The sequence below is a fragment of the Numida meleagris genome, chromosome 1 (genome assembly GCF_002078875.1).
Source record: "Numida meleagris isolate 19003 breed g44 Domestic line chromosome 1, NumMel1.0, whole genome shotgun sequence".
Taxonomy (NCBI): domain Eukaryota; kingdom Metazoa; phylum Chordata; class Aves; order Galliformes; family Numididae; genus Numida; species Numida meleagris.
Genome location: NC_034409.1, coordinates 167,364,478 through 167,387,075, shown reverse-complemented (window position 1 = coordinate 167,387,075; position 22,598 = coordinate 167,364,478). Strand labels below are relative to the sequence as shown.

The 22,598-nt window shown below is 46.1% G+C and overlaps 1 long non-coding RNA gene across 1 annotated transcript in view; it reads right to left on the bottom strand.

Moving 5' to 3' along the window:
* Positions 3,273 to 22,598, bottom strand: part of LOC110387906 — a 39,573-nt gene continuing 20,247 nt past the window's right edge. Inside the window, exons 8-9 of the long non-coding RNA XR_002432743.1 lie at positions 15,158 to 16,095; positions 3,273 to 14,450 (exon numbers count right to left, since the gene is read on the bottom strand). This is a non-coding gene — a long non-coding RNA (uncharacterized LOC110387906). The remainder of the gene's footprint in view (positions 14,451 to 15,157; positions 16,096 to 22,598) is intronic.

Sequence of the window (22,598 nt, the reverse complement as noted above, 5' to 3'; positions counted from 1 at the left end):
ACACCCTGCTTGGTGGTGGATGGAGGTGTGTGTATTTCATCTGCTCAGCATTGGTGCATGCTGAATTCACCCCTTTCCCGTGCACATCAATAAAGGTGAGTTTCCCACGTTTTCATTGACTATCTCACCACTGCTTTTCTTCCAGAATCACTACGGAGGGTGTTATACAGGAACCCAAACAATAAAACTATAGATAATACAGAACATACCAGGACAAACTACCTATTCCCAAGCTAATAAACCGTGAAGCTAACACTGTACAGATATCCTGCAGCAGACACCTGCAAGCCCTGGAGCAGACTGCTAGCTGCTGTGTGACACTGCGGGGGGTCCAGATGCATGGAGCTCTCCTGTCCCGAACCCGCTACAAGGAAGAAGTTCCCACTTTATAAACCTAACTCACACATCAAAATTAGAGGGCTGGTCTCCCCAGAGTTCCTCTGTAGAGCTGAATGCATGAAACACAGAATAGGTGAGGCTGATATCTTTTCTGTCAGAAAAACGGTCAGGAGCAGACCAGAATGCATTAGATGGTGATATCCCAACTCAGCAGAAAGTTACTGCGCTTTAATGAGCAGGTCTTGTCCTTAATTTGGGAGAGATGCAATGTCTGGCAAGGGACTAACACAGCCCAGCCAGGCAAGCTGAACAGATTCTTTCTAGCCAGCATTTAAAAACACAGCTATTGTGCAGGAAGCCTTCAGCATCATAAAGGCTGTGTATCAGCAGAGTCCCCAGGCATGACACCAGTGTAAGGGATTTCACCCATCAATTGCCAGTTTTACCAATCCACAGGTTTTGACACAGGTATTGATGACATTCAGCAACTTGACCTAGAGATATGCACTCCTGATTCAGAGGTGCGAGCCACTCATCATGCAGAAACAAACAAATGTCTGTAGCAGTTTAAAATAGTGCTTTATTCCAGGAAAAACAGGAAAAGAAATATTTTGTTTTTACAAAAGGACAAAACGTACAGTGCTTGTTCCCATTAGAGCTTCCTAAATCTTTAGAGTATTTCACAATTCAGTTATTGCAGTTCATAAGCATCAAAACAAAACTTTAAAGTGCCTTTATCCCAGTAGTAAATAGTGAGAGTATTCACCTCTATGGTTTTTTGCAAGATAAGTATAATGGTTGAGAGACACCTGCATAAAACAAACGTACTTCCCATTTTTGCACTGCAGAAGCAGCGCTCCCAACTTGGACTGAACACTGACAAATGATTTCACAAAAGGCAACCACAATTCTTTTGCAGCAACATTAATACATTAATACTTCCCTTGAATAAATGCTCAGAAAACTCATAGAGTCACAGAATCACAAAGGTTGGAAAAGACCCCCAAGATCATCCAGTCCATCCACCTACCACCAGTATGTCCTCACTAAACCATGTCCCTCAGTACAGCTCTAAATGTTTCTTGAACACCTCCAGGGATGGTGACTCCATCACCTCCCTGGGCAGCCCATTCCAGCACCTGACCACTCTTTCACAGAAGAAGTTTTTTCCTAACATCCAATTTTAATCTTCCCTGGTGCAACTTGAGGCCACTCTTCTGTTATGTCCCTGCATTGGTACCCCCTTTGCTGTTACTCCAAACATCCTGCACTGTGACAGCCATCTGTCATTTTCCAGAGTTGTCAGCAGCTGGGATTTTTTCTGAGTGCAGTGAGTTCTGATAGTCACAACAGTGGCATTTCTGTGTTTGTCTGTGACATGAAGCCTCCAGACTGCCATCACCAGGGCTTTCTTCCCCTCCATGCTGGCAGAATTACCTACAGAGCCTCTCAAAATGGCTTGATGGTGGTGACCATATCCTGCTGTACTGTAACCTGACTGTCTGGAGCTTCTTTTGGGTGGTCACACCTCCCAGGGCCCTCTCTTCTCCTGTTTGGCAAGTATTTTCTGTGGTCTCAGAGCGCAGGAGTTTCTGAAGCCATTACCAGAAATGTCTCACACCATTTGGGTTTGCTTATAGAGTCCAGGGCCACTGACCATTTTGCTAATGGCTGTTTGGTAAAAACATGGTTCAGCATGACATGGTGCAGCTCCTGAAAATGTTTGCTAATGAAAGCCTGAGTCAGACATCTCTTTCTCAGAGTTGTCTCCCATCACCACCACAACCACCAAGATGTTCCCTACAAAGAACAGGGTACATTTTAAGCCCCATCTTTTGCTGGCTCTGGAGTGGCCATGTATTCCTACAGGCTGATACCTCATAGCAAATTCTCACCCCTACGCCCACAGAGCTTCCTTGTGAGGGATTTTGTCAGAAGTTTCAATGACTGAAGCCAGCATGTCTCACCCTCCTACGTGCCGTCCTGTTGATGTCGCACAGTAGATCAATAACTATAAGCTCAGGAAGAATTGTTTGCACCTAAAGAAGGCAGAGTGGTTAACCACAGTGACCCATTTCTTCACAGGCACAGAGTCATCATCTCACACCAGGCCACTAGAGCAAGGTGACATTCTGCCATCCCTGACAGCACACTGACACTGACAGGTGAAGCCAGATTATTCCTGCATCACTGCAAGAGTAAACCCCCTGAGAAGGTTGCTTCAGTGGCCCAAGGAATGCCACACTTAAATTGAGGTTTTTATAGGCTTATCTTGCACCTTGCCTGTTCTTGTACTCCGTGTCTGATCAACAGCAACCAGTGCAGAGAAAGATTGCCTTAATGTTGAAGTGTCACTTCAGTCTGCTCCTTGTGTCACCTCATTAGAGCCACAGATTGTATCTGTTAGTTTCCACTGGACAAGCACAGATGAAGGCTCATTGCAATGAGGTTTTCAGCACAAAAGGTAACTGTTAAGTCCTACATTAGGCAGCAGTTTGTATATTGTATTGTGTCAGGGGCTGCATTTTTTGCCTCTAAGCCCTTGCATACTATTGAAAACTATATTCCACTGCCATTTCTTGAGCTGACACTGGCAATAGACTGTGACATGAGCTACCCCAAACCTAGTCTGTGTCCCTCAAAACTAAGTCTTGTAGGTTGTCTAGCTTCTCCAGATTTTTTATATTGTCTCTGCCAAATGCTCACCTACCTCTCACCCTTACTAGAGCTAAGTGGGTTCATTTACACCCACTGCAAATCTTGTTTTGTAATGAATAGATGAACATAGAGAATCATATAATCATAGAGTCATTAATGTTGGAAAGTCTTCTAAGGTCATCTAGCCCAACTGTCATTGCATCACCACTATGCCCACTAACCATGTCCCTCAGTGCCACGTCTACATGGTTCTTAAGCATCTCCAGGGACAGTGACTCCACCACCTCCTGGGCAGTCTGTTCCAATGCTCTCCTGCTCTTTCTGAGAAAAAAAACCTCCTAATATCCAACCTGAACCTCCACTGGTACAACTTAAGGCCATTCCCTCTAGTCCCATCTCTGTTATCTGGGAGAGGAGGCCTACCCCCACCTCACTACAACCTCCTTTTATTATTGCTCCCTTTTAGAGAAATCCCATTTGTATTGAGCATTTTTCATGGTTTTGTTTAGCAGGGTTTGTGTTTGTTTGTTTTACAATTCAAGGTAGTCAGTCCCTATGTATACTAGTAAAGTAGTACATGGTGCTCCTGACACTGACACCCTCCACCATGGTTTTCTGCCCAGAGAGGTTGTGGATGCCCTGTCCCTGGAGGTGTTCAAGGCCAGGTTGGATGGAGCCCTGGGCAGCCAGTCTAGTATTAGATATGGAGGTTGGTGGCCCTGCCTGCGCCTGGGGGGTTGGAGCTTGATGATCCTTGAGGTCTCTTCCAACCCAAGCCATTCTAATTATTCTATGATTCTATGATTCTATCCAAAGACAGGAGCCAGGGAATTTCAGAGTAGAGCCTACAGCTGGGAAAGCACCAAGACAAAAAAGACAACCAAGAACAACTGGAAATAATCACATCACTCTGCATCCCACATGCATCATTATGTTAGGTCATCATGACATTTCTCCGCAACACGTAACCACAGAAGTCCAAATATCTTTTGTTATGCCCCTGCATAGGGAAGGGCTGTGCCCTCTGAATAGTGCTGAACCCTTCCATGGTCGCAGAGGAGAGAGAGACAACCAAGAAGCATCACAAGAAATATCACTTGCAGAGGCCAGATGCACTGCCACATCCTGCTGCCTTCAGAAATCAAACTGCCTAAATGGTCACCACAAGAAGTCCAATGCTTTAACATTTTCAGCATTTTCCTCTCCATCCCTTACTCCTTGTTAGAGTCTCCATGCAAACCTTTTCCTCCTGCTGACAGCACCAGTGGCCACATACTGCTTGATGTGTAACCTGTCTTGCACTTGGCCTTTCTTTCTTTTCCTGCATCAACACACAAAGCACAAAGTTTCCCTCTAAAATCCCATGAGGAGACACACTTCTCAGCTCCCTGGGCCTTCCCAAGGCAACAACAAGTGCCAGCTGCTACTTGCCTAGGTCCACAGTGAGAGAAAGGCTCAACAGAAGAGCCAAAACATGGTAGAGCAAGTTGGAAACCTATGTAATAGATCATGAGTTGGATCAAGGAGGCAGAAAATGACTCACTAGTCAAGTTGGATGTTGCTTTTTTAGCCTTTCAAAAGAAAGCATAGTGGAAGTGTTCTCATGCTTACAATCTTGAAGAAGGGCACCATGGCATTACATCAACCAAGAGATTACTCTGCTCTCAGCATCACAACCCAAAGAAAGTTAAACACATGCAATGAGATGAGAAATCATCACAGAGAAATCATCACAGAGAAATCATCCCCTATAAAAAGCCTGCTTCATAATAGCTGACTGTGTATTATCTTCTTTTGCCTTTGGGAGATGAAGAAAAGGGAACTCATCACCAGCCACACTGTCTCTAGCATTAAAGGCCAACATGCAGGTGATGTTTCACTACACTTATGAGTAAACTTGGCAATTCGTAATTGTCTGACATATGAGAGCATGAAAACATTTTGGAAGAAGTCCATGGGATAGACTTAGGGGAGGTACATTTTAAAGACTAAAATCAATCAAATCAACTTCTACAATTTAAACAGGTCAAATCTTCAACACCGGAGGAAGGACTGGTATAACTGTGTGTGTGCACCCATATGTATGTACACACGCACATACACATTCGATGAAATGTGCATAGCTTTATGTAGCTATCAATAGTTGCAGCACTGCATTTCTTCTAGCCTTCACTAAACTTATTTTAAAAAGCAACAAACAAACACAACACAATATCCAATAAGAGTCTTGGTTCAGTTTTTACATGTTGGGCTGTCAGCTGTACCAGTAAGCAACGTGCTGTTTCCAAAAAGGGTTGTCTCCATGAAACAATACAGCAGAGCACTCATGGTGTGCATGGTCAGCTGTTTAAACAGGGCCATGTCTGCCCATGGCCATAAAACCAAAAGATGAAAATCATGGGGAAATAGAGGAGTATATGGAAGTATCCAAGCTATGGTGGCAATACATCTTGTCTGAGCTGCCAAGTAGCACCACCATATCAACCCACTTACATTCCACAGCCCAGCTGTCTACATTAGAGATCCAAGGCCTTTGTGCCAGAGCCCACCTGTGCTTCCAAACTAAGAGTAGGCAATGCATTACTTCAAACTTTAAAAGTGTTGAGGAACAAGTAATTGTATCACAGGACAAATGTGCTTGTGGGCAAGCCCCCATGCAACTCCATCCTCTTCCTTGAGGGAAGAGACAAAGTGTAAGAGTGTACCCTTAGAAATTCAGAAACAAAATGTTGAAACCCAAGCTTGATACCTTTTGTGGTGAGTGCACAGAAACTGATATAGCACTATGGGTTGATGTATTTGATTTACCTCAGATGAGACTTTATCAGTGAGATGAACACCAAAGCTTGGGCAGAGGAATTCTACGCAAGCCTCTGAACACCGGAAGACACTTAGCAACCTCCCTTGCTTCCAGCGATTGGAGGAAGGCTGAGGCAGCTTTTGCTTTTGGTGGTAGTTATTCTTGGCTGCTGGGATGGTCCCTCTTTACTTACCTTCCCACTACAGCAGTGTCTCCTTTCTGACCTCTCTCATGAAGACACAAAGCCTCATCATTTTGTTTAGGCCTGTGGCTGGAAGGAAGTAGGTGTAGCTACCTCTGCCCACTTGCAAGGGTCCAAAGGACACTGCAAGGATAATAGTGGGTGTTCTGCACATTAGACAATGGTTCCTTCCAGTATATTTGTCACGGGAAATGGTATCATCCAACAAAGAGGGAATGAGGCCAAAACTCAGCAGACATGAACCCCACAATTACTTTACTAAAAGTCAAACATCCTCAACTCTGGAGACCAGTTTCTTTGTCTATAAAATGTGACTCATGACTTCAAATGTTCAGAATGCTTTGAGTGCTCTTAATGGAAGGTGACATAAGGGACGGGTTTTGCTGTTCTTACCTCCAAAGCAATAAGCATTTTTTCCCTTGAACAGTTCCTTGAAATTAACACGTTTGCTAGACTTCATTCAATAACACCAGAGCAGGTTACCAGGGAGCTAATCATACAAACTTCAATGAGAAGAAGGCAGAGAACCTACTGCAATAAAACGCATCAAGAAGGAGGGGATTTTTTTTCTGACTCAGTCACTTACGAAAGAGCGTGGGGTGGTGTGCGGGGGATTGGAGGACAGAAAAAAAAAAGTGATCGTGAGATGGTAATATTCCTTCTGAATAGGAGAGGTACGATGGCATCTCATTTATTTGAGGCTGTGGGTAAACACAGATTCTGAAGAAACTGGAACCACAGAAAGCTGATTTGGTTTCGAAAGTTCTAAAACCTTTGCCTGGAAATAATTTCTCTTATTTTTTTTAATTTGGGGCTTTTTCTTTTTGACGTTACCTTGGTCTCACATTCAGTGCCTCAGTGGAATTTATTACTGACAGATCTCAGTTCCAGCTCCTTGCAGTTCACACACGTTACACCTGGGTGAGGAGCTGCATGCTCTGACCAGCATCTCGTGCACTCCAGCTGACTTTGGAAAGGGTGACTTGGAATTTTTTGAGTTCAGTCTTTTTATTCTTTTTACAGTTCTCTGTTCTCATCTCCTCCCCCTCAGCATATTTCCTGTTTCCTCATCCTGTAATAGTTATGTACACTTAAACAGTGGATCAAACACCTTTTTGAGCTGTTGTTGTCAAGTTTTATTAACATTTCCCACATCGTTTCCTGTTTTCATACTGATACCCCAGCAAAGTTCTGTATGAGTGAGCAGTGTAACTGGCCAATGCCTACTCTGAGCTGCTGGTAGAACACTCTCTTCATAGAGCATCGACCATCCCAAAAGATGCTATGATATTGTTGCAACCACGAACTCAGGAGACATTAAAGGAATTGTTTCACCCACAAGCAGAGTTCAGCCAGCATTGAGGGAGATGAGATAACCCCCAAATATATCAAGGCAGGGCATGGACTTAGACCAGGGAGCCACAAGGGATGTTGCAAGTGCCTGACAATGTTGAGAAGCTGCACTTAGACTGTTCCTAGTCTGGTGTGGGCACAATGCCTCTCACCAAAAATGGCCAGAAGCGTCATCTTCCTGCAGGCTGCTGCACCTCAATGCCACATCCCGTTCCCGAGCTCATGCTTCCAGCAGCACAGCGTCCCATAGCACACTGAAGACAGTCACTAACAAATTTAAGAAAATAAAGAGTTTCCATCGGCTTCAAAGCAGCAATTGCAAGAACAAGTCTTCCTCTCACAAGCGTAGGGTTCTATTAATATAATCTTTTGCATGCAAGGCACCCCAGTCTATAGGAATAGAATGCCATAAGAAAACTCAGTGACTAAGCACAAAACAATAGCTCTATGGAGCTTGCTACATTGCTCACCCATTTAAGAGAAATCCCTGAAAAATAGAGCAATATTTCTCTACAGAAACACAAATTATGTGTGTCAGTAAGAAGGAACAAATCGAGTGCTTTGTGTTAGCCAGCAATATTAAAAGCAGCGGACACATCAAGGCACATTCAGAACATGTCAGACAGTGACTGAAAGCAGTAGGAAAAAAGCCTACGTTCTCCCACATCAAGCTGCAACAGGGTTTGAGGGAGAGGAGTGGAGCTTTACATGGTTTGAGGCTTAAAAAGAAGCCAAATCACAAGAGAAAGCGATTTCAGAGCCAGTGTGTCTGCACTTCTAACCAGAAGCCTGTGTAAAAAAGGGAACAGAGAACTGTGTTTTTCACAATTTTCTCTTGTGGTGTTTTGCTGAGGCTGTTACTTCACAGGATGTTCTATTGTCTTCATTGTGATGATGCTCAGAAACACCCTGTGAGCCACTGTGGGCTCTGATACAGTGCCTGGTGACATGAAAGGAGTGTTTTTGCTTTAAAGAATGGCAGACTGAAAATCAATATCTGAAAGCTTTGCCACCCACACCAGGCTGGCAACCTCAGTGAGGTTTTAACGTAAAGGAGAAAAAACACTCAGCCCTCTGCACGCAGGATGGTGTCTGTTGAGTCCTAAAGCCCTTGCTTTGATCTGGGGACAAATGTTGGGAGCAAGACTAGCCATTGGATCCGAAGGTCAGCTCTGGGAATTTTCCATGCCTTTCTGTTCCTGTCTCATAGTTTTTACTTCTTCCTCCGTCTGAAGATATCCTTCTTTGACTTCATCTGATCAGCAATCATGTCTTTGCTCTGAAGACATGAAATGAAGATCCAGCCTCAGAGGACAGGAAAGCCAGGCTGTGTACCACAGAAAACAAGCTACCCTTGTGCTCTTCAACCTAATGGGTGCTAGGATTTCTCCATTCCCCATGAAACAAGACCATCAAACAGTGACAGGTAGAGATGCAACAGGGATGATGTCCCACCAGGGGCTACGCCTGGAGGAGAAGACTTGGAGGTACTTACCTCCCCCAAGACCAAAAGCTGCCAACTGTCAGTGTGTACATCTGTAGACAGCAGCAGCTTGGGTCAGATTGGGCGTTTCAACCCTGGTTACACTGGGGAGGTAAGAGCAGCAAGCCCTGCTCACGCCAGGCTGCTTGTTGAGCCAAAACCAAAAGGCACATGCAGAGAAAAATTCCAATAGCCCCTTGAAGACTCAAATCCACCTCCACAGACATATCCTTCACCCCACCAGCTGGCCCATGAGTTGGATGGGGTGAACCCTGCTCAGAGCCTTCCAACTGTGCAGGCCTCTGCTCTCTTTCACACCTGGGAGAGGAACCAGCGCCCCGGCAAGTGGAGAATACCAACCAGGCCCATCCATTACCACCCAGACCTGTCCATCAGCATCATGTTAAATGTGCTTCTTCTGATGCAAATCTGTCCTGCAGAGTACTTCTTCCATCCCAGCCAACTCACTGACCTCCATTTCCACATTTCTGAGCACTGGGTCCTTCTTAGCTCAGAAGCCACTCAGCTCAGCAGGTTCCTGCAACAAAGGAGACATCCCTCATCCAGGGCAGGTGGAATCAGACCCACAGAATCACAGAACCATTAAGGTTGGAAAAGACCACTAAGATCACCTAGTCCAACCATCAACCCATCACCACCATGCCCACTAACCATGTCCCTCAGTGCCACAAGTGGGGTCAGCAGCCTTCCCAGCATTTGAAAATAGTGTAGAATCATAGAATCACAGAACGGCTTGGGTTAGGAGGAACCTTAAATACTTTAAAGTGTTATAGTCCCCCACCACATACCTGATCAGGCTGCCGAGGGCCCATCCAACCTGGCCTTGAACACCTCCAGGGATGGGGTATCCACCACCTCCCTGGGCATCCAGTAAGTTTGCCCCAGCTCCCAAATATCTGCATGTTTATTTTGCAGATAGCTAGCAGTGCACACTCCAGCTGAGCTGTGGGGTTGTGTGCCTGCCCTTCTTCTCAGTCGTGCCTCTGTGAGCTAAAGCATGGGTGAGTTCAGGGCACTAAGTGTACGGCAAAAATTTAAAAGAGGGATGATGCAAGCCAAAGCAGTGCCTGAGTATGAGCGACTTTGTATTTAGTTGTTAGGCAGCTACATTCTGCAAGAGGGGTTGAAGGTATGGGGGGAGGTTAGTCGGTGTCACAAAATGTCAGTGAGCTTTTCAAGCAACCACCAGAAAAAACTCTCTTTGGTTTTTTTACACCTACGGAGTCTTATACGTTGTCTTTTAGACGCCCCAAAAATTCCCCTTTGCACTTTTATCATTCAACATCACTCCAGAGTTTAGTCAGCCAAACCATACCCTTTTCCAGTGTTAGATAAATTGCATCTTGAAAACAGCACCGACACAAATATCACGTTGTCCCAGAGCTGAGCCACATGCGAAATCTCTATCCTGTTTTTCTACAGAGATGAGTAACATTTTCCTGTGTAATTAATATATAATATCTTTCTGTGTATTTGTGTAAATATAGAGAGCAAAGATACCACCCTGAAGATAACAATTTGCCAGAGCACTTTTTGCATTCCTTCAGTGTGGTTGCTTGACTTGTCGTTTACTGCGCTTTAGTCATGTTTTCACATTTGAAGAATTCTCGCTGAAAATAGACCTCGTACTAATAACAGAACCAGACATAAAAGCTGTCGTAATGGGGAGTAGCAGTAAACAATAGATTTGCTATTTGTTTTTTATGTATTAACACAGTGGAGGATTTAAATAAAGTTGAATGAATTATAGTATTTAATGAGGTTAAAATGCACAATCTAAGTTACTTGCATATCTTTAACAGTAATGGTAGTTGTCTGATCATGTGTATTTTATGGCTGATTTTGCCACTTGCAGACATATAACAACTCTCCTAAAGACAGTGGATCTCCTTCTTGAAGTCTTGTATACTGTGAGGAAAGCTGCAAATCAAAACAGAGATGAAGGATAGTTTACAAAGCCATAAGAAGACAAAGCCCTAACTGGAAGAGATGTACGTTCCTGGTTGTTCAAAGTCAATGCTCTATCATTCTTTCACCCACTGCCACTGCAGAGACTTGGGAGCTCAGTCAGGCTTGGATTAGATCTTTGTTTAATAACACAACAATTAACCTAAAGCAATGAGGCAGAACAAAATATTCAATTTAGAGCAAGTGGTTAAATACTGCAGATTAGGAGAAGCGTTGCCCTGTGATAAGCTTAGCCATCAGGTCTTCTGGAACGGGATGCTCTTCAGATTCTGCTCAGCAGCAGGAGTCACTACTCCCTAGGCAGCAAACAGGGGGCACAGAAGGACCAGACTACACAGAAATGCACCCAGTTCTATCTATTCCTGTTGGTTGTGCATTGGAGGCATTTGTCTGAATGTATTCATTCAAAGCAGCAGGCTTTCTGGCGTGACTTCTCCTCGTGCTTCCCAGCTCTATGCAGCAGCATGCCACGTGCTGCAGCAGGAAGGTGGTGGGAAGGTGCTCAGCTGTAGGCCACACTTGGACAAAGGAGCTCCAATCCTTCAAGCACGCTTAGCACAGACCTTCCTCCTCTTCCTTCCCTCTTTTAGCCAGACCTTGTTCCTCCCAGCTCAGAGTTCTCATGTTCAAATTAAGGCTGCTTGCAAATGCACCTGCACCTGCAGCACCATGACACCTATGCCTGATCATGGGCAGGATCCAGATGCTCATTTCAGAAGGGGCAAACAAAAACACTTCTTTTACCCCTTCTCCCCCCATATCTCATCACAGCCTGGTCCTTGGATCCAGGGGTCAGCATGGGCCCAGCACAAATGCCTTCTGAATGAGCAGCACCTGCCCTACTTGCTCCATGCGGTCAGATGTGCCTGTGTCATACAGGAACTAAGCTAAATGAAAGGGGTGTCACTCAAGGAGCCTTTATTTTGGTGTTGTTTTGTATATTCTAGGTTGAAACCTAGAGAGAGAGGAACCTAGAGAGTTCCAGAGGGGAACAGGTCCATGTCTGAGGTCTATCTGAGTAAGGGCTAAGGCAGGAATCTGGGATTTGGACTGTCGTGAAAAAAAGAAAACTGAAATGAGAAAATCACAGATCACAGCATGGCTGAGGCTGGCAGGGCCCTCTGGGTCCCTCTGCTCCAGCCCCTGCCCCAGCAGGGACACCCGGAGCAGGGTGCCCAGGGCCATGCCAGGCGGCTCTGGGAGATCCCCAAGGAGGCAGATTCCACAAATGAGCATTACTGCACTCACTGTTCTGGTGTCCATGTGTTTTATCACGTTTTATACTTATCAGGTATTTGGGTCAGGAGAGCACCCTGGGTACCACCTGAAATCTCCCCAGCACCAGTCAGATGTGATCCTCATCCAACCCCCCGGGCAGAGATGTCCCCAGATGTGGACCACCTTCCCCAAACCCACCTTTAGCAACACCCAGGAGCACAGCAGTATTACAAATACCATCGCACGCAAAAATGTGGGAGAGCCCTGAGAGAGCAGAACTGTAACCACGGGTGCATTACTAATGCCTCACTCCTACACAGGCCAGATCTTACTCAGCAAACATGGTGCTCGCACAAGCAGCTCACTCAACAAGTCTGGAAAAAAGCTTTCTTACAGCCACGAGAAGGTAAGCAGCTTTCTCTTGTGATGTTGTTTTGGTGATCATGATTAGCACTGAGGAAGGGAGAGAGGGGGCTCTTGGTTTGTGTTAAAGGAAAATATTTCCATGTGAAAAGTGACCTGGAGTTCAATCAAACAGAACTTAATCTGAGAATATTGCAGCCCTCAAAGCCAGACTGCAGTCACTGAAGATGATTATCGGGATCTGCTGTTTTTTCAGCTCATCTTTTGCTGAGAGAGGGGATGGATGCCCCATCCCTAGAGACACCCAAGGTCAGGCCGGACAGGGCTCTGAGCACCTGACTGAGCTGTAGGTGTCCCTGCTTGTTGCAGATGAGTTGGGCCAGATGGCCTTTAGGGGGTTGCTTCCAATTCAAATGATTCCATGATTCTGTGAAATCTCCCCCACTGACCCCCAGGTGGTGGCTACGAGAGGTGCAGTGAGCTGGTTCTGCTGTTTGTAATGCAGGATTTCTGACAGATGGGGTGTTTAAGTGCTGCCTGTACATGCTCCATGGTGATGTTATGTCGCAGTATTTAGGTTTTCAGCTGTATCCATAGCATGACCATCAGCACCCGTTATGTTGTTCATGGTCTGGGTTCCAGCTTTGCTTCCTCCTCCAAGCTGGGCTCACTGACATTAACACGTATTGAAGAGCAAATCCACCATCAGACCCAGAATATCCTCCCACCTCCCTACCCTGTTTATTCTTCCTGAAAACCAAAATGCTAACTGCTAAAATGCTGCTTGAGAGCAGGAGAGAACAAGCACTGTCTGTTCTCCTTTGAAGCCCAAACACCAACCGCACAGATCCTGCGATACTAAAACGATGTTTACAATGTGATAACAGCACTCTCCCCGAGCAAATGGCACTGGTAATCATAAAAGCAAACACCTTGGGCCATCTCTGTTGAGCACAGCTTCCAGCACTGGTCCCGGGGGAGCCAAGCTCCAGTGCTCACGGGGTGTAACGCATCCCCTGACCCGCACTTGAACCCACCACTTGCTATTTGCCTCTGCTAAGCTAAATGTGGAAGCGTGCTGTCTGGTCAGTAGCGTACTACCAAACCATTCAGCGAAATGCTCTAGATGCCATAAAAGCGTGCCTGTGCTTGCAAGCGGGGCCGAAAATTGACTTGTAAAATATAGCCCGCCCGCTGCTCACAGCCTGCATCGCAGCCGGACCATGTGCTGCTGCGCAGGCACCTTTGTGAGGCAGCCAGGCAGCAGCTGTGTGCATTGCAGACATTGTGGGTGTGTGTCTGTCTGCACACTCCACAGCTGTCCTGGCTGCCGTGGAAAGCGCCCGTCCTACTGCTGGTGAGAGCCGTCCTCGGGCATGCTGTGCTCTGCAGGGCTCTGCAGGACCCATCTGCCTCCTGCGGGGCTGCAGGGCAGCAGGCTGCATCTGGTGGTTGTGCCCTTGTCCTTCCCCAGCCCTGGGGCTGCAGTATATAGCACCCGTGTCGGCATGCAAACCTTTGCTAATGTTTTTTGTGCTAAAGCTGCGTGTGTGTTTGTGATTTCTGCATTTGTCAAGGACACTGTTAATCCTTCCATAAATCTTCTTGTTATGCATTGGGTAAGGAAAACACCCTTCAGTTCTGATTACCAAAAACTGCAGAACCCACAGCCTCTGGGCAGCCTGTGCCAGTGCTCCATCACTGCACAGCACAGCAGTGCTCCTGGTGTTCAGAGGGAACTGCCTGTGCTCCAGTTTGTGCCCACATCCTCTGGTCCTGGCACTGGGCACCACTGGCAGAGCCTGGCTCCAGCCTCTTGGCACCCTCCCTCAGGGATTTATGGGCATTGGTGAGATCCCCCTGAGCCTCCTCTTCTTCAGGTGAGCAGTCCCAAATATTTCAGAACCAAATATTTCCAGTTTCATCAGCCTATCAAGGGAGGGAATCTTTCAACCGCCTCTGCAGCCAGAGTCCATCTTCTACCTGCCCGGTGTCAGGAACATGAGCCTTCAGGAATGCATCTCCTCACTGCAATTCCATCAGCCCTAAGGGTCATGAAATATGTGGCCATGAACACCAAGGGTCTCAGCACTCATAGAATTATAGAACAATAGAATCATTAAGGTTGGAAAAGACCACTAAGATCATCTAGCCCAACTATCAGCCCATCCCCACCATGCCCACTGACCATGTCCCTCAGTGCCACACCTACACATTTCTTGAATACCTCCAGGGACAGTGACTCCGCCACCTCCCTGGGCAGCCTGTTCCAATGCACTCTTTCTTCTCAGCAATGTTTCCTAATACCAACCTAAACCTTCCCTGGTGCAACTTGAGGCCATTACCTCTCATCCTATCATTGTACCTGGGAGAAGAGGCCGACTCCCACCTCGCTACAACCTCCTTTCAAGCAGTTGTAGGGAGCAATAAGGTCTCCCCCAAGCCTCCTTTTCTCCAGATTGAACAATCCCAGTTCCCTCAGCCATTCCCCATAAGACTTGTGCTCCAGACTGTTCACAGCTTCATTGCCCTTCTCTGGATATCCTCCAGGGCCTCAACTTCTTTCTTTTACTGAGGGACCCAAAACTGAACACAGCACTGAGGTGATTTCACCTAAAAGCAGCTGAAGTCACTTTTCCTATTGACTTTCAGTGACTGCTGCCTCCCTCACTCAATGAGTAGCAAAGATCCTTATAGTACAGGCAAGGAAGATGTGTGCACAGACATCCATAACAGTTTTAAGAGTACTTACTTGTGTTTAGGTATTTCTGACTTTCTAGTAGAGCTCTCCACACATTGTTGTGGGGTCATTTCTGGTCTGTTTTTGACTTTCTGAGCAGAATCTCCATTTCAATCGTGCTGGTGAGAAGGCACTATTTTTCAACATGAAGTGGTTTTTTTCAGTTGTGTATTATATCAACATGCAAATAACTTTAAACAGACTGTTTTTGAGCTTAAACATCATACTTAGTTTTTAAGCAGGTCCATGTACTTTGCTCATTCTGATTAAAATCTGAATCTTCAAGTCTTCATTACCAGTGTCAGCACTCAAACTCCAAATCAAGGGGCAGCGATGGTGGCGAAGCTGGTGAAGGTGAAGCGACCTGACCTGAACTAGTGCGTGACCTGGTGAGTGACAGCACTGCCCACAGCAATGCATTGGAACTGGATGGGCTTAAAGGTACCTTCCAACCCAAATCACTCTGTGATTCTAGGATTCTATGAAGAAGCTTTGAAGCAGGACATGGAAACAATAGTTCTAAGGCATGTAGCATCACCTGATGAAAAAGAGAACAGGATTTCTTGCAGTATTAGTATCACATTGAAGGGGATTTTTCTAGGCTTGTAAGAATTGCGGAAAGGTCGAAAAAGGAGCAGGTTGTTTAAAAAATCCTTGTCTGATTATTTTTGGTTTTTTTCACATCACCTGTGGGAACAAATTTGCCCTTCTTTCCTCTCCCCCTGCCAGAAGCCCCAAAGAGGGGCAGGCACAGGGAAGGTGTTGGGGACGGTTTCTCAGCCATCTCACCCCTCTGGCATTTCCTGGTGCAGTGAGGATATCTGGGAGCTTCAGGGCTTGGCCAAGGGAAACTGACATCTTCAGGGAGCTCATTATCCTTGGAAGAAACTGATTAAGAAGCGAAATAAAATAGGTAGATCAGCTGCTTCCAGTGAGGCTGTGGTCCAGTGCTAGAAGCAAACCAGAATGATAAATCATATATTGTATGGAATTATGAAATCATACACTTTATGGAGAAGTATATGCTGAGAAGCATCCAGAAACAATTACTTTCATTGCCCATTGAGGACTATCTATCCATGAACTAATAGGCACTGGAAGCTGTTCCATCGATACTCCCCAGACACCCACTGCTCTTATCAGGCCTTTGCTCCCCTCAGCGCCAGGCTCTTTTGGGGCCCTCCTATGCTCCTGACTTCTTCTTAGATCACAGCGAATTCTTTATATTTACAAAATCTTTATTAGACTCCAGAGGCCATGGATAAAGACAAAAGACCATAAAAACATCCACAGGAGGTTGGACCAAAGGTCCCTCCAGCCCAATATCCTGTCTGTAATGCTGGCAATAGCAGATGTCGAGGGAAGAGCACAAGGCAAGGGCAAGCCTACAGTAAAACTACCACGATATACTCTGTCAGCCTCCAGTGATTTGCAGGTCAGGGACTTCCTGACCCAGATAGGGTCTGTTTGTGTTTGGAGGCAGAGAAGCATTTGAACCTCTATTCCAAGCATTTGTGTGCTACAGGAAAAAACACTTGACCCAGCTGGAAAGAAATAAATGCTCACTGTAAACACAAAGCTGGCGGAAGCAGACTCAAAGGCCATTTCCAAGCCCAAGGCATGCGCTCCAAGGAAACACTCAGCTTTCTAAGGCCCAGAGGAATCTTTTGCCCTGAGAAACTCCAGGGGTGGTGCTCACCAGAGCCCTTCCCTCTCCCCACTGATGTCCAGAAGAAAACAATGAGGATGAGTTTGGGTACAGTTTGCTACAGTATCCTGGGTTGCATCAAAAGAGGGGTGGCCAGCAGGGAGAGAGAGGGGATTGTTCCCCCTCTGCTGTACCTTTTTGAGGTTCCACCCAGAGTACCATGTCCAGGCCTGGGACCCCTAACACAAGGATGCAGAGCTGTTGGAGGAGGTTCGGAAGAGAGCAACTAAGATGATCAGAGGGCTGGAGCAGCTCTCCTATTAAGAAAGGTTAAAGGAGTTGGGCTTGTTTAGTTTGGAGAAGAGAAGGCTCAAGGGAGACCTTACTGCAGCCTTCCAGTACTTGAAGGGAGCTTACAAGCAGGAAGGGGACTGACTTTTTACACGATCTGTTAGTGACAGGACAAGGAGGAATGGTACTACATTGAAAGAAGAGAGATTTAGGTCAGATGTTAGGAGGAAATTCTTTACTCAGGTGGCAGTGAGGCACTGGTACAGAGAAGCTGTGGATGCCGCATCCCTGGAGACATTCAAAGCCAGGTTGGATGGAGCCCAGGGCAGCTGAGCTGCTGGGTGGCACTGCCCACGGCAGGGGGTAGAGACTGTGATTCTATGATTCTATGAGGAGCTCCCAGAGACATGCAAGACCAGCGCGTCTGAAGACTTCCATTCAGTCATTCAGCCAGATTCTAAAGGTTCTTCCCAACAGAAATAGCAGGGTTGGCAGGTGTTTTGCTCAGCAACCAGACCCAAACACTACCTAGCACTGGTATTTGCAAGTGAACCATCTCCTGGGCAGAACGCAAGTATCTGGGTGCAGCCAACACCAAAAGGCAGTTGTGAGGTCAGGGAGAGGGGATTGTTCAGTCTGGAGAAGAGGAGGCTCAGGGGAGACCTTATCGCTCACTACAACTGCCTGAAAGGAGGTTGTGCTGAGGTGGGGGTCGGCCTCTTCTCCCAGGTAATAGCAATAGGATGGGAGGAATGGCCTTAAGTTGAGCCAAGAGAGGTTCAGGTTGGATATAAGGAAAAATTTCTTCTCAGAAAGAGTGGTAATGCATTGGAACAGGCTGCCCAGGGAGGTGGTGGAGTCACCATCCCTGGTGGTTTTCAAGAACTGTGCAGATGTGGCACTGAGGGACACGGGTTAGTGGGCATGGTGGGAATGGGTCAGTGGTTGGACTAGATGATCTTAGAGGTCTTTTCCAACCTTAATGATTCTGTGATTCTACAGAGGCCAGAACACAAGCCACACTCTTGTGCTTTGAGCACGTGCTGGCAAAGGGCCAGGGCCAGGCACCCACAGTGAAGCCCTCCATCATTCGAAAGGCCAAGCAAACATTCCCCTGTAACGCTTGGCAGGGCCTTGGTGCTTGCATGAAGGCACGACTGCACTTCAGAGCCACACCACTTCTCTGTCTGCCACCACAACCTCCATTGAAATCATTTCCTGTTTTATTTTTACACTGTCATAAGCTGCTGCCAGCGTGGGTGTGGGGCTGGGGCAGGAAGGAGGTGCCTGGACGCACGTTGGCAGGGAGTCAGCAGGATAGTGTGTGGCAGAAGGAACCTGAGGAGCAAGAGGTCAGAGCCAGGCTCTGTCAGTGGAGCCTGGTGCCAGGGCCAGAGCTCATGAGCGCAAACTGGAGCACAGGAGATTCCCTCTGAACACCAGGAGTACTGCTGTGCTGTGCAGGTGACAAAGCACTGGCACAGGCTGCCCAGAGGCTGTGGGGTCTCCTCCCTGGGGATCTCCCAAAGTCGAGCAGCAAGAGTCAATACCAGCATCGTCATCCCTTCTGCTTACAGTAATTGTAGCAGAAAAAAAGTCAAAAAAGGGAACTTCAAATGGCAAATGGTGCTAAATGATACCACTAAGCTAGACCAGCTGCATGACTGCCAGCATTGCCTTCTCCTCTGGATCCCAGCTTCATGTTCAGTTTACACTGGAATAAGCCTGCTGCTCCATCATACCCTTCCATGCTTGTTTTGTGTTCTTTTTTAATGTCCCTTGAAAATATATGAAGCGATTGGCACAGGCTGGGGGAGGTGACGGTCAGATCAAAAGGCAGAACTGAAATTCAGAACAAACCAGCTGCTGGAAATTGTTTCACAGGTTCTGGAGCAAACTGCTACCCTTTCCGTGGGGCAAAATGGGCACTGCTGGGCAGTTTTGTTGTTGGTTTAGTGCAACTAAATCATTTGTGAAAAGACAAGGGTTTTTGCTCAAAGAGGCTTTTTTAAAATTCACCAGCAATCTCTTCCTGCCGCCAGGATAACTGCAAAATTTGGCTTTTTTTTATGCCAGAACTCGTGTAATTTCCATGGCTGTGAATCAGGACATCTTCATTCTTGTGGCATGTTTTTCACTTTTATGAACACTAATTTTGCTGCATTTTCAGAGCGGTGACTTTAGCCACAGCGTGGCTGCTGCGAAGTTCCCACGGCTACCAGTAGGACTTTTATGTGGGAAATCTGTGGGCAGCAGGGAGCCTCCCTGCTTGTATCAATAGGAACTTCCCAAGCGCCTCAGACTGACATTTTCTCAGCCCGGGATCGGAGCACACATGCTCTCATTTAGAGCTCCCTTCTCCGAAGCTGAAGGACATGTGTGATCAGTTTAGCTCCAGCGGTTTTCTAGCAGGCCTTTTGCACACAGAGAAATCCTGTGCAAATGGGATTTTTCCTCTTCAGCCAGCAGAAACCCCATCCTGCAAACTGCTGAGCAAGGCACCGAGGGGTGGACACAGGAGATGTCAGCCAGGTCCGTGTTGACCCCAGGCCCCCATCATGTTGAAGACCGTGGAGGAAGCATACAAGAGTCCCACCAGCGTGGACGCTGCACCGCAGACCTTCCCTCTCAAATTTTTTGACTTTTGGGGTGCACAGAGCATCCCTCCAGTGTGCCTCAACAACACAGAGACATCAGTTTTCCTTCTTTCTATGAGTCTGCTGGGGCTAGCAGGCCACCGCCAGCAGTCATCCTGTCCCACAAGAGTTTCCCAGCCTTTCACATCACAGCCATGCATTCCAGAGATGACCAGACGCATAAATACATCTTCTGTGCTTGCACACTGGAGGACTTTCTGCAGCTGGATAATGAGAGCATGTTAAAAGCATATATATTGTCTCCACCAGTCAAAAAGAAAAAAAGGTTGAATTTTTGTTCTCAGAACACAGAAATGCAGTGGGAGGGCAATGGGCAAGTTGTACAGCTTTGGTTTTATTAAAGATAATATATTGCAGGGAAAAATCAGCTGTGGTGGGACACTGTGTTTACTTGATGTTTAAAGAAGACCACACAACCCACAAACACAACAGGACCACGCTCAATGATCGTATCTCACTATCACTTCCTATTTGCAGAACTGTAATTGTGGTAATTCTTAAGGTCCATAATCACTAAAAATGGATATCTGAACTCACGAACCAGGGAGGCAGAAGCCCTCAAGGAATTGCTTTCCACTTGAGTAAAAAAAAGGCTGAATTCTTTGTCAATGAGAGATGGTCCAGTTTTGCAGCTTTAGGTTTGGTAAAAGAAACACCTGACTGCCTATCAGCAACAGGCAGAGTCTGATGAGAACAGAAGACAGAGATTGTCACTCTTTTATCATGTGTAAGGATTTCATTGATGGACTTCAATCCAGTGCAAACTGGTAATAACTGCTCAGGGTTGCCCAGAGAAGCAGTGGATGCCCCATCCCTGGAGGTGTTCAGGGCCAGGTGGGATGGGACTTTGGGCATCTGGTCTGGTGGGAGGTGTCCCAGCTACATGTAGCTCAGAGGGTTTGAAATGGAAAAGAAATGGGAATATGTTTGCTGTTGCTGCAGCCAGGATAGGCAAGTGTGGTGAGGTCTGTGGAAGGAGCTAGTATCTTCCTCCAAACAAAATATACTGGGGGGAAAAAACAATAATAACCTTCCTCCAGCTGCAAACTATCATCTCTCCATATCTTGATGGCCTTTGATAATCTTTCAGTGTAAGTCAGAAAGAAAAACATGTGGAGACATTGCTGCAGTGGCAAAAATCCTGCTAAACACCTTAACCAATGGCTGGTGCAAGAAGACCAAAATGTTTTCTCTGATGTTATCAAGTGGCCCAGTTCTGTAAGATGGTTTCAGTGTCTGCATGTGCACATCCATGCCTTTCCCCTTTAGAAAAGCTGCTAAACACCTTCTCCAAGCAAGCTAAATGCAAAAGGGGTCTCAAAGCTATTATTTTCTAAAATCTGTGTGAAAATAATCAACAAAGTAGGAGAAAATAAACACATGATGTCTCCAAGCACCCCAATTGAAAGTGGGGCTGTGGTGCAAACCTGTGTTATTATGTCACCAAGATCCACGGGGGAAGGAGCCATAATGTTTCAACACAGAGAATGGCATCAACACCAGCTTGTGCTCCCCCATTATACAAACCCATGGCGCTCCAGTAGTCATGATATCTGAGCAATCCCTTACTGACATGAAGAACACGTTCACAGAATCACAGAATCATAGAATCATTACGATTGGAAAAGAGAGCTATCCGGTCCAACCATCAACCCATCACCACCATGGCCACTAAGCCATGTCAGTCACTCGTGTCCAGAGTATGGAGCTGGAGATGGGGTTTTGCTGGTGAGAGGAGCTAAAAAAATCAGAAATGTGCCAAAGAAAATAGGGGAGCAGCAAAAGTGGGATAAAAGATGGCGGAGAGCAGAAGGTCAACAGGTTGGTCTCACTCTGCAAAACTTGTAAAGGCTTTTTGGTGTCGAGTCATATGAAGGGAAAGTGGGTGGCTCTTGAGACACAGTAAAAATGAGAATTAACTCACCTACAAAATTCTCAGTCATCTTCCTCTTACAACCACTGCCAGGAAGTCTGATTAATCAGTCTAAATTTAAATAGAACAAAAAAAGAAAATACTATGCAGTGTGACTGGTCCATGAGGAAACCATGAATTTGCTCTTTTAATAATTAAAAGTGACCCAGCAGGTTTTCCAGAGCAATCATCTCTCATTCAGAGAATAAAATCTTTTCCACCCATGTATGTGGAATCTGCTGTGTTCTCTGCCCAGATAACCACATTGTTTTGCCCATTTGGATGAAGTTTCATTTTGTGAAGTAGTTCCCCAAATGCCACTTATTTTTCTGTTGAGAAAACACTGGATAAAATTATCCCAATCATGGAAGAATAGAAATGTTTTAACTACTTAATTGGTCATCTTTTGCAGATTTCTATGGAAGAGAAAAAAAGTTCATTGCCACTGCCAACATGAGACGAATATTTTGCTGAGTATGACTACAGCTGACAGAATTTCCACTCCAAGTACATTGCAGTTCAGCCTGGGACATGCCTCATGGGTTTGTGTTTGACTTTTTGCTGTACAAAACCTGTGTACTCCTACAGCTCAGCTTATGCTGTGTGTGCTTTGACTTTCAAAGCCAAATTTCTAGGTGTCTTCACCTTCGGATGTTTTTAATGCATCTACTTCACTGAATACGAGAAATATCATTAATATCTGTGTCTCCAGAGTTCTCCCCCAGATAACGTCTGAGACATAGCTCTCAAGGCACTGTGTGGGGAAAGGCTCCACTACATTTGATCCCCTGGAGTACTTCTTCACACAAGCCAGTGAGAGTAAATCCAATGCAAAATGAGCAGAGGAGGCAGAAATGAGTCTGCAGGCAAAACCCCAGTGAGTCAAAGTGTCCCTCAACGACCAAGTCAAATCATGCAAGTAGAGGTGAGGCAGCACAAATGCTG